The following is a 13,332-nucleotide window of genomic DNA, read 5'->3' as shown; positions in this document are numbered from 1 at the left end:
CATCTTACTAAGTGAGGTTTCTAAGAAGCTCTCGTTCCCCGTGTACAGATATGTAAGAATTATGGAAAGTAGTTTTTAGGGATGATATAAATAGAGTAAGAAAATAGGGAAATGGTTTATTGCTCTGCTTTGAGAGGGGACAGAGAACTATACAATTATTCAAATAAAACTTGAGTTCAGAAAACTAGGTCAAGTTTACATTTTGTCACCTGAAATAACTGGTCTTAGCCTTCTTCATTATGCTGTATTTTTTTTTCTAGTAAGTTACAATGTAACAGAATTTCAGAAATAAGTGTGCTTTGATCAAGGATTACATTCCTTGACATGCATTAGCTCTAAATAAAATTTTTATATCATAGCAATTACTGTTAACTAATTAAATTAGACAATGAATGGTTTTGGACTTATATGGGGGTATTTCCATTTTAAGTAGAAAATATTGCAAGTAAAAATATATTTAATACACCTAATCTACTGAATATCACAGCTTGGCCTAGCCTACCTTGAATATACTCAGAATACTTACAATTGGACAAAACTATTTAACACAAATCCCGGTTTATAATACAGTCGTTGAATATCTTATATAATTTACTGAATACAGAAAGTGAAAACCACAACGGTAGGTATGCTTTTATATAATCATAAAATATAAAAATCATAAACTATTGTAAGTTGGAGATCATTTATATTTGTTGAGTAAATGAGTGATTATTCTCAGAACTATGTATCAAACTCTGAGAATTAATTTTGTTAACAAAGATACTAACTTCTAATTTGAGGCCCTTAAAATTGAGTTAACTGAGTTGAAATCTTCACTATTGCTAAAACAGATTGGTTCTTATATGTAAGAACACAAAATTGTTGAAGTCAGGTGATTTAAGGAGATTTTACCCAAATATGTATCCTTTTACCCAAATATTACTAAAATAGGATTTATTTCCTTTGTCATAGTAAAATAATGCAAATACACAGAGAAGATAGAACATTGAACTTTTCAGTCTTTTGTATGAAAAAATAAGCAAGTATAAAGGACTGCCTATGATTTTAGGTTCAGAACCTAGAATGAAGAACAGCAGGAGATAGAGGCAAAAAAAGCAAATTCAAGGAGTGTCAAAGAAACTTCTCTCTTTTCATTTTGTTTCTGATTTTATTTCTTTAAGTGAGATAGTCCAAAGTGGGCATCTTTTTGCTGTGTGTGCATACACTCTGAATTGTAGTTGTTGGAAACAAGAGAATAGGCAAAAAAGAATTTGGGTTTTAATTCTAATCTATCATTTAAACTTCTTGGGTCTCAATTTTCTTGTTTCTAGAATGAACATAAAGATACCAGTACCCTCTGCCTCACTGAATCGATATAAATACATTTTTAAATCTGTGGTGTCCTCTATAGAGTAATTCTATTTTATTCATTCATTCATACTAATCAGTTATACATGAGAGCAGAATGCTCTTCGATTCATTGTACACAAATGGGGCACAATTTTTCACTTCTCTGGTTGTACACGAAGTAGGGCCACACCGTTTGTGAAATCTTTGGATCTTTTGCATGTGTGTTAGGGGAGTGGCAATTGCTGGGGCTGTGGGAAGATAAGATATTCCTCTCCAAGAATATCATTATCCTCTAGGCATTTCTGCTGTCTTCTCCCCAGATGCCCTTGTTGTTGTAAAAAAGTACTTCCAATTCCCCACATGTCTCTCTTTTCCCCATCTCTGTGTATTCACATAGATTCTTCTCTCATTAGCCTTCTCTACCTAGCAAAGTCTACTCTTCCTATAAATTTTCATAAAGAAAAAGAGTTAGGTGTCAGGTCGAAATAGTGCTAGAAGTTTAAGTTTGGTGTATCTTTTCTTCTCTAAACACAGTACAACTATAAAAAGAGAAAGCAGAAAGAAATGGAAAGTCTCCAAAGAAAGATTTCAACTAGATAGATTGATGGATGGATACATAGATTGCCAAGTCAGAGAGAGCAGGCAGAAGCAGAAGAACCGACAGCACTAGAAACACTGCACATCCACTCCTGAGAACAGGGTGAGAAACAGTAAGTTGTGCTTTGTTCTTATGTGGAGGTATCTTTTGGAAAAGATATACCAGTTCCAGATGGGGGTTGGGAGAAAAGCACTGCCTGACTAGGAATTAAAGCATGAATACCTCTGTGGTTCAGGGACCAGACCTACTTCCGCCTCTCAGAGACGTGGAGCCAAGACCAACGGACCAAGTAAAACAGTGTAGATTGGGAGGAGTGATCACACAGATGTGTGTGCCCGTGCACTCATACACACATGCGCACACGCACAGATACAGAGACTGATAGAGAGGGAGAGACATAAATATTAAAAGGAGACTATCAATTTAGAAAAATAGAAAAATTATCCTTATGAATTTAAGAGTAGCAAAGAATTTCCTAAATGATCCCCAAAATAATGATTCATAAAATATTGATGAATTTAACTAGATTAACCTCTGTTCAACCAAAGCAATAATCACAAAGACACAAAGGGTAAAATAAAACAAAACATTCAAACATTCATTAGCAAGCTAAGACGTAATGCCTTCATACAGCAGAATACCATATAAACTTCAAAATACAGTGTTGAGGAGAAAAAGAAGAGATTTCAATAGGGGATACACACACACACACACATACACACACACACACATTCTTCCATTGTATGCCCATATTTCTTGTTTATATTAGTAGCAATTAGCAATTATAATATGATGACTTACTGAGTAGCCTTGTCTTCTAGAGCAGAAGTTACTTAAGGGAGAAACCACATCTTAATTGATTGTCTTATGAATTTCCTTTATTGTTGGTTGGTTATGGGGTATTGGGTCTGTTACTTGCTTATTCTGTCTTGGTCCAAGAGAACTGTACAGTGGCTCAGCACTGCAGAGACACACAATACCTTTTACTAATCTAATTAATCAATGGAACACTTGCAGAAAGCATAATCCATTTTATTCTTAGTTGGTTATAATATATTAGTTCCTTTGGGAGAAAAGGAAGTAATGTTATTAATGAGGTTCTAAGGATGCTAGTCATCTTCATTCACTTATCCTGACCAGGGGCTGACAATATTCTTATGGTGGGTATTAGTGTTTAAAAACTTGGGAAAATCCATGTACAGGCAGGTCATTTCCGAAAGGACTTAGTATATTAGGTAGAGGACAAATAGTTAGATTCCATTGAAAGAATTATTTGAATGGTAAAATGAACATTTGATGAAAGAAAATGCATTGTTAGATTTCATCTTTAGATAAAATCTTTAGAATTGCTCTATCATTTAGGTTAGAATGAGGGAAGTGGAGAATTCTCCATTTTCTTATTTGTCAGGGAAAGCTGGGAATTGACCTGCCTTCCTAATTTTACCAAATGGCTACAAGAGGTTAATAAGATTGTTTTTTGTTTTTTTGGGGGTTTTTTTGTCCCCAAATGAATCAAATCAGGTCATTCCATGGATTACATGATTTTTCACAAGAAAAGCTTGAAGATATATGAGATTATGCAACTTGTTTGAGAGTTAACACTATAGACAAAAGGTATATTTGAAAATTAAGGTTTTAACAGTGCAGTAGAAATGAAAGACATTCAACATTATCTGTTTAGTAAATTTAATGCAAAAAAATGTATTTATTAAGTTCTTACAAGTAACTTAATGAGAAAACATTTTAGCAACATGAAACTAAACTTGTTAATTTTTTAATCTTGTTCTCACATTTTTCCTCTGTGATAATTAGCAAATAGAAAATGAGATGAGGATATCTAACATGTTTTTTAAAACTTAACTTGTGTGCATGTATGAATATGTAATAGCAAATCCCACCATTATATATAATTATAATGCACCCATAAAATATTGAAAAAATTAACTTTTTAATGACAAAATTATTCTATGTATTTTAAGTAGTATGCTATAGCTTGCATCCTGAATGTCTCCAAAGGCTCGTGTGCTACCGGCTTGGTTTCCAGCTTGGTGCTATTGGGAGGTGGAAATTAAACCTTTAAGAGATGGGGCCTAGTGGGAAGTCTTCAGGTCATTGGAGGTGTGCCCTTGAAACAAACTGTAGGACTCTGACCACTCCTCACTCTCTTTTACTTCCTGATCAAAAAGGGAACAGCTTTGCTGTATTATTTGCTCCCACTATAACGTACTGCCTCACCACAGGCCCAAAGCAACAGGGCCAATCAATCATGAACTGAAATCTCTAAAAGTGTGAGCCAAAATAAACCTTTCTCTTCATAAGTTAATTATCTCAAGTTTTTTTGTTATAGTAATGGAAAGTTAACTAATACGCATGGTACAAAAACCAAATCCCTCTTCCCACCTGTCACTTCTTCTGGGATCCTCAATACTGCTCTAGAGATAGATTGCCTCAAATGACTCCTGCTTTATCACTTAATATCTGTGTGACTTTGGGAAAATCATTTAACTTCTCTAAGCCTTAGTTTTCACATTTCTAAAGGGGGATAAACTAGTACTTATCTCTTAGAATTTTCATGAACATTAAATGAGGTTGCATATATAAACAACCTATATCTCTATTAGGACATATAAATCAACTGAGATTTGCCTTATTCTTTCTAATGGCTACACAGTATTCCATTATATATTTCATAATTTATTGTACCTAGCTCCTTATTATTGGAAATTAGACTCATTTTCCCCATTTTCTTTTATTAAAGTGATAGTGGACTGTCCTGTACATGTAACTTTGTAAAATACACTGTTCTGGGTAGTAGTCTAAATATAATTGGGTGATAAACTTTTAGAAATAGAATATTTGTGTCCAAAGATATGAACTTAATGTTTATATCTTTGGACACAAATATTCTATTTTTCTATATTCAATTCTGAAAAAAAATGAAGCTGGTTTCTCTTCATTCTTAGGACTTGTCATGAAAGATCTGTGGCAGTTATACTTTATTTACTCAACTAGATTGTAGCTCCTTTGGTCAGAGATTATGTCAATATATAGAGAGACACAGGGCCTTTCTATTGAGTATTAGGCACTTAGTAGGTCTCATATATTGGTTGGCCCATATTTGCACAGTAGGAAGTCAGGAGTCCTACTACAGCCATGAGCCACAGCCAAGGAACAATGAATGGAGGCTTTTTGGAGGGCCCCGCTGTATGAGAGATAAAGGTTAATGTCAGCAGTGGCTGTAGTAAATGTGTGTGCATGTGCGTGCAAGTGCAAGGGATCCAAGGAAATCTTTAAGATGGTAATATTTCACTCAGGACATATTTCATTTACATTTAAAAGATAAATGCAATATCTGGGAATGATACAGTCTTGGTCTCCAGCTTGGTGCTATTGGGAGGAGGAAATTAAACCTTTTAGAGATGGGGCCTAGTGGGAAACATGTTTTAGACAAAAGGTCAAAAAGCACAAAGCCTTTGGGGAAGAGTCTTGTGAAGCTTAGTATGTCTGAAGGTGGATAAATAGAAGCAAAGATAAAAAGCATTCTGGTCCCAAACCATGGAGAACCTTAAAAACTGGGGGGAAAAAAAAAGGATTTGGACTTAATTTGTAAGCTACCTTTTCTGATCCAAAAGAAAGCAGTGGCAAGGTTGGAAGTGGGGTTGAGGAGGGCTAATGTGACAGTGTAATATTTGGGTGGTTTGGGGGTGCAGGGACTGAAGATAGGAGACCACCAATACCTTTCTCAAATGCACCTTCAACTGGAAGCCCCTTGGTGGTCTGAACTAAGGTCATGACTGTGGGATGGAGAATGAGAGATCAAAAAGAGTTATTTATCACAGGCTTAGAGACTGACCCATGGGTGGTAGGGGTTGGGGAGAAGAAGGATCAAAAGTGACTTTGAAGGTAGGTCACTGGTCACTGGGAAACAAATGATACAAACAACAATGAAAGGAAAATCAGAAGTCAGAAAAAAGAGATATGAAATGAAGAGAAATTCAACTGTAGATTTGCAGAAAAAAAATTTTAAAGATAAATTAGAACTGAATTGTTTACAACTGAGGAAAAGGAACCTTGGTGATCAACATATTTGGCATAAGAAGAGAAGCATCATTGATGAAACAAGGTTCTTGATGGGTCAGGGCTCTGATTAAGAACATAGAAGAGGAATTTGATTTAGGTAGGAAGAGAATTGCTTGTTTGGGGGCAAGAGAAAAAAGAGAGAAGGTAAGAACACCAAAAGACTTTGAGATAGACAAGAGGGAAGTTAATACAATGACCTCAAAATGATCAGTTTCTACTGATCAGTCAGGCACAGTGGTGCATGCCTGCAATCCCAGTGACTCAGAAGGCTAAGGCAGAAGGACCGTACATTTGAGGCCAACTACGTAACTTATCAAGACAATGTCTCAAAATTAAAAATAAAATAATAAAGGCTGGGGATGGAGCTCAGTGGTAGAGCACCACTGTGTACATTCCCTGGTAATGAAAAAAAAAATCAGTAGAAGATGAAGTAGCTTAGAGAGAAAGGAGGGTGGTATCAGCCACTCAAGGACAGCAGGGAAAAGTCTGACTTTTACATAGTTTTGATGTTTAGGCATCAATGCCATGTGACTCACTGGATTTTTCTAGAAACTGTCACTTTATTCTATGCCATGGACCACACCCATAATCTCTACTTGAGTGGTCAAGATGGTTCAGGACCAGGGTGGATAGATCAGCACAAAAATCCTACCACCACAACTGGAGAGAAGAGGGAGCACAAGCCTTCCAGATAATTGTGAATGTGTACTGAGGCCTGGCTCCATATCAGGTGCTGTGTTGCATGCTTGACTTAAATTATCTCAAGTGTCTATTTTAGAATTTTTTGAGTGTGTGACACAAGTAATATACATCCAAACATACATTCTCCTTTGTTTTCGAAAAGGAAAAGATGGCAATACACAAGATAAATAATTCAGAACAGAGATTCACTCTTTCTCTTTGGTGTATCATGGTTCAGACATTTTGCTTTGCATCATGTCATGTATAAATGTACATAAAAGGTATCTATGCCACTTGTTATTTTCACTTTGTAATATATAATGAGTATCTTCCCATGCAAATGAATGAGACTTTTTATTAATGCACTCACTAATAAAAAGATCGGGTCAAAAGATGAAATGCAAGACAAGAGTTGTATGCAAATCTAAGCTAATTTGAAGGATTAGAGTAAAATAATAGAAAATACTTAGTAATAAAATGCAGACAAAAATAAATTGGCATTATTAATAACAGGAAATAAATGAATTCAGAGGCAAATGCATTAAGTCCCAAGAATGCTCAGAGCCTTATTTTTTCCCCCAGACACCTTTATCTCTTACAAACACCTTTCACTCCTTTTCTCTCTTATCATTTTTTCATCCTTAACATGCCTACAGTCTATGTCCTCTTTAAAGTCTTTAAGAGACCAAAGCAGCCTCTGCCTAAAATTCCCTTCCATCTGCTGGTGTTCAGTTTCTCCTTAGGACATTCTTACTTCTTCTAACACACTGCATTTGGGCTGTTCCTTTATTTTCTGTGCAGGCTTTTTGCACAATGTTATTATTCCTGTGCTGCTATGAGATTGTTCCCAGCTCTTTTTCTGGCCTTGTGATGTCTGTCATACTATCTCATTTAATTCTCTCTTTAAGGAAGATACTGTGTTATGCTCCTTAAGGATCTCAAAGGACTTGCCCAAATTCAAAAATAGTTATTTTCAGAGGCAAGAGTTAAATTCAGATTTACCTGATTCTAGAGGTGATTCATTCAGCCATGCTGCCTGGAAGGGAGACTGTAGCATTATCTTTATCTATGAGAATATCTTAGATGTGATTGTGGATAAATGGAAGCCAAGCCAACATGCAGGCTAGGTTGACAATCCATTGTGTTTGCTCTGACCTCAATCACCTGATACCTAATTTCCAAACAGGGCTTTTTTTCTCTAAGGCAAACCCCTGTCTAGTCAAGCTTTGCCTTTTCTCGGGTTCCTACATATCACTTCCAAAGTGAAAATTTAAGAAAAATAGCAACTTCTACGCCCATTTGCAATCTGTTACGAATCACGAAAGCATGTATATTTCTCCTCTTCATAGGAAAAAAAAAAGCAACCCAGCTTTTTGATAGCTAGATCTGTGCAAGAAAAGGTTGCCAATCCTTATTCCTGTGGTTTTGCTAATGAAATGAAAGTAAGTGGCTTTTATATTTGTCTTCACATCTTCCAACATTTGTCAGTTCTTCTGGAGCAGTAGATGTGGCCTAGCTGTTCAGCACTTGAGCTCTGCGACTAGACATGTAATTTTAGCAGTTGGCAGAGAAATAGTTTTTAACAGTTGGAAGAGAATATAATATCCTTGTGGAAATACTGCAAAATAGGAGGAAAGATGGGAATCTGTTTTAAAAGCTTAGGAGAAGGCAGGTAGTTTCCACACAGCTAAACACAGTGATTTGTTTCAGGTTGGTCTGATGAAAGCTGATTTATGTGAATTGATCTGAAGGAATGTTAGATGTGAAAAGACTATCTGTTGTTTTGTGTTGTAATCAATGATGACGATGGAGATCTTATTCCGGTGCTGCTGTGAATTATTCCTGTGAAGCTGTAAAGACAGCTTCAGCAAAGACGTGTTGTGTATCTTGCTGGGTGTCCTTTCTGCTTCAGTTATTCTTTTGCCAGATTTTCATGGGGTTGGATCCTCTGGTCACTCAGGCTTTTGCTTTTATGTGAATTTATGCCCATTTCAAAATAATAAATACAGAAGAAAACAGCAATGATGTTCAATCACCTCACCCCACTGTTTTTTCTATTTCTTACAGACATTACCATACTGTTTTCTTATGCAATTATTGTTATTTTTCTTGTTTTTCTTCCCCTAGGATCTAAATTTTCCAGGGACATGACCCTTGCCCCACTTGTTGGATGTTCTATCTCTAGATCCCAGAACAGAACCTGATGCTTGAGTAGATAACCCAGAAATAAGTGTTGGCCGAATAATAAAACAAATGAGCTCATCTCATCTTTATAACAACCCTCTAGGCTAAACACTCCTATGTTTTATAAATGAAGAAACCAAATGGAAAGATATTAAGTAATTTGCTCGAATGGAGTTGCCAGGATGGTGAATGAGCATCATCTTAATGTGCCCATTACATTTAGAAGGTTTTGGAAAGGTTATCTTTTCTGTCTCTTCACACTGAGCACAAATGACCTCAATTTTTGCTAGCAGACATCTTATTTTCCTTTCAATTTTCTAGAGAAGACTCCCATAATGTTTTAGTTTTACTCTCAAAATCCTTCACTGTCTTTCCAGTACCATTTAAAATTTTTCAGTTTTTATTACTACAAAAGCAATGAATATTTACTGTAGAGAACAGAAAATAAAAGGGAAAAAACCCAAAAAAACAAAAGAAAATACTTGTAATCCATTCACAACCTTGTCTCATAGTAATAACCTTTAAAACATCAAACATCTTGCTGGTAATCATTACTGATAATGTAAAATATACAAATATATATTTTAAAATAGATTAATTATATCATCTTTCATTGTATCTCATATATTATTTAGATATTTTCATATCAGTATTCATTAATGTTAAATGTGTAAGTGGAATTTCTGTTATGCAAAAGGAGATACCATAAATCAAAGCCTTTTTTCTCTTGAATTTTTACTTTCTTGGCATGTCACATTAATTATCTGTTTTCAACAATATTGAGGTGTAATCCACATGCTGTGAAAGTCATCCATTTTAAGTGTAAGGTTCTATGAGTTTTATTACATTTAAACAGTTGTGCCACTATTATTGTAATTCTGTTTTAGATGGTTCCAGAAAGTTCTAATTCTCTCTCTTTTTGAATTTTTTTGTAGTTTAGATGGATACAATACCTTTATTTTATTTATTTATCTTTATGTGGTGCTGACGATCGAACCCAGGGTTTCACACGTTCTAGGCAAGCACCCTACCACTGAACTACAACCCCAGCCCTCTAATTCTCTTTTCAGAAGGGGACGAAGTCGAGTAAAATCTTTGAAATAGGCACCTTGTATATACAAAAGATGAACCTGAGCAGTAGTCCCTTTTATATGAGGTATTGCTGCCCAGTTTCAGTTACCTGATCTTTCGGTTACCTGCAGTCAACTGTGGTCCAAAAATATGAAACACAACAAAATTATGTAATGGAAAATGCCAGAAATATATCTTCCACCAACCTCTATCCTGCCCAGATGGTGAATCATCCCTTTGGCCAGTTGCATACTCACTGATTAGCTATATCAGTTATCAGATCCATTGTAGTAGTAGCACACTGCTTATGCTCACAACGCTGACATTATTATGTTTTAGAACCATTATTTCTTATAATGATTCTAAAACACAAGAGAATAGGCAGGCATGGTGGTGCACACCTATAATCTCAGCTACTGAGGCAGGAGGATTACAGTTTCAAAGCAAGCCTCAGCAACTCAGCAAGGCTGTATGCAACCTAATGAGACCTTGTCTCAAAAATAAATAAATAAATAAATAAATAAATACAAAGAGCTAGGGATGTTGCTCAGTGGTTATGCACCCTTGGGTTCAATCTCTGGTACCAATAAATAAATAAATAAATAAATATTTTTAAAAGGTTGTTTCAGTCAGTTTTGTCATCGCTGTGACCAAAAGACCTACCAAGAACAACACAGTGGAGAGAAAGTTTATTTGGGGCTGATAGTTTCAGAGATCTCAGTTCACAGATGGACAACCCCATAGCTCTGGGCCTGAGGTAAAGCAGAACAGCACAGCAGAAGGGTATGGTGGAAGAAAGCTGCTCAGGATATGGAAAGGAAGCAGAAAGAGCTCCACTCACCAGAAACAAAAATATGTACCCCAAAGTCATGCCCTCAGTGACCTACCTCCTCCAGACACACCCTACCTGCCTAGGCAGGGTGTTAATCCTTTCTAGTGGATCAATCCATTCAAGTGGTGCAAATCCATTCAAGTGGATTAATCCATTCAAGTGGATTAATGCATTGATTGTTCTCTAACCCAATCATTTTACTTTAAACTTTCTTGCACTATCTCACACATGAGCTTTTTGGAAGACACCTCATCTAACCATAACAAAGGGTTGCAGATATAGCTCAATGATAAAGCATCCCTGGGTTCAATTCCCAGTACTGCAAATGAATAAATAAAACACAAGAGAGTGATGCTGGCAATTTTATTATAGTATATTGTTATAATTGTTCTATTGTATTATTATTGTTATTTCTCTTACTGTGCCAGATTTATAAATCAATTTTTTATCTTAGGTGTTTACTTATAGGGAAAAAAAAGCAACAAAAAGAACAGAGTACAGTCTTTTGTATATACAATGGAGCAGGCATCCATTGGGAGCCTTGGACTGTATTCCTGAAGATAGGGGGCACTACTATAATCTCTGCATTACTTCATTTATAGGATCATGCACTGTTTAGATGACTGTTTTTACCACTTTGAATGAAGTGCAGAACCCTTATTTTCATTTGGGTCCATTTAATCATCCTATTTTTAAAATATAGTTGTCTATTTTCTCTATATACATTGAGCAACATGTCACATGGTGTAATAAGTTTTATTTTAAACATGAAATATTAAGAAATACATGAGAAGTAGGTTAGGATATTGTACTTGCCCTACTTTTGCCCTTTTCAATGTTCTTTTTTACTCCTACCCAGCACTATGTGAACATGCCAGTCTGTTTTTAAGCCTTTCCTTCTACTCCTGTTTCCTCCTTTTAATTCCTACTTATCAAGGTTTTGTTTTGTTTATGGGTATTATTCCAGTATATTTCCTTTAAATTGCACTTTTGTCTTCTCTGCTGCTTGCCTTTAACTTTATTTATGAAGGTAGAAAGACAGTCTGAGGAAGAAGCTGCTGCCAGGTTGGCTACACTTAGCTACTATGTAGCCATGTGACCTTGTACAAGTTATTTAGGTCTCATTTTCTTTCACCTGTGTAAAATTGATAGAATCATTTCATATAGTTTCTGTGTGTATGTGCACTTACACATAGGTGCTAGGGATTGAGCCCAGGGCCTCTTACATGGCTAAGCAAGCCTAGTCCTCTAAGGGTCTCAAGGGATTAGTCCCTAGTCCTCTAAGGTCACTATTAGCATTAAATGAGTTGGGCTTACAAAATACTTAGCACAGTACATGGAACTTGGTATTTGATAATTTGATAATTATCATAATTTATAGAAAACTTGGATGCTAATGTAATTAAATTTATTCTCCCATTAGCTATAGATGCTATGCTTAGAAATTACCCCCAAACTATATGAATATTCACCTATATTTTCTTCTGGAAAATTCTAGAACATCTTTAGTTTTATCCATAACCCATATAGAATGTATTTCGCTGCATTATTATGAAGTGAGGACCTGATTACATATTTTTTTTGCTATAGAGTTAATCAGTTTATCCAACATTTATTGAATAAATCATTCATCGCTCACATATTTGAAATGCTATCTTTATCATATACAAATTCCCACACCCATATTTACTAATTCCTGAAATCTCTGTTTTCTTTCATAAATGAGATGAAATTAATAATTCCTGCATTGTCTACCTACTGCTGTTTTATTCATTGTGACTTTATGTTTTGATATCCAATTGAGAAGTGTCACCTTTTAGTTATATCTTTCAAAGTTTCTAGGATATTCTTGTATATTAATATATTAACTAATACCAAATAACATCAAGTACATAGATTAATTTGATGAAGACTCTCTTTTACAGTATAATATTTCCATGTAGAAACATTCATGTTCTTAAATACATCAGTAAAACTTTATAGTTATCTTATTATTAATCATGAATATTTCCTATTAACATTATTCCAAAATACGTCATACTTTTTGTAATTAAGAATACTGTTTCTTTGACCATTTTTTCATAACTAGTTATTGGTCTTATATAGAAATTTATCTTTTTATAAATTGCTATTATAACAAGACAACTTATTGAGCTTTTCATTTTTAAAAATTTTAAGTTGATTTTACTCTTTTTCAAGCAATCACATCATTTACAAATATAGTAATTGGATCTTCTCAAACCTAATATTTATACTTCATTTTTTTTCTTGTATTACATTGGCTAGAACATTTAAAATAGTTTCATGATGACAGTGACAGAAACGTTTATTTTTTTCTTTCTTTGATGGTGATGTTCCCTTCTTTAATGACAGTCTCTTTTGTTTTGTCTACTGAGGATAACATTGGCTTCCCAATATTGTCTCCTTTTACACTTGTTTTAAACCTGCCCTTTCTTAGGCTACAATCAACAGAAATAACATAGAAGCTCATTAATTCTATTTTCATATTAAATATTTTTCTCAGTGATTATCCATTATTTCATCAAATATTGTA

At 34.9% G+C, this 13,332-nt stretch overlaps 1 protein-coding gene across 2 annotated transcripts in view; it reads right to left on the bottom strand.

Moving 5' to 3' along the window:
- The window catches only part of Wdr64 (WD repeat domain 64), a 125,873-nt gene that overhangs the window by 48,524 nt on the left and 64,017 nt on the right, over positions 1-13,332 (bottom strand). The window lies entirely within an intron of this gene.

Source organism: Urocitellus parryii, chromosome 9, assembly GCF_045843805.1.
Source record: "Urocitellus parryii isolate mUroPar1 chromosome 9, mUroPar1.hap1, whole genome shotgun sequence".
NCBI lineage: Eukaryota > Metazoa > Chordata > Mammalia > Rodentia > Sciuridae > Urocitellus > Urocitellus parryii.
The sequence above is the reverse complement of the archived record's forward strand: the minus strand, read 5'-3'. Positions and strand labels throughout refer to the sequence as shown.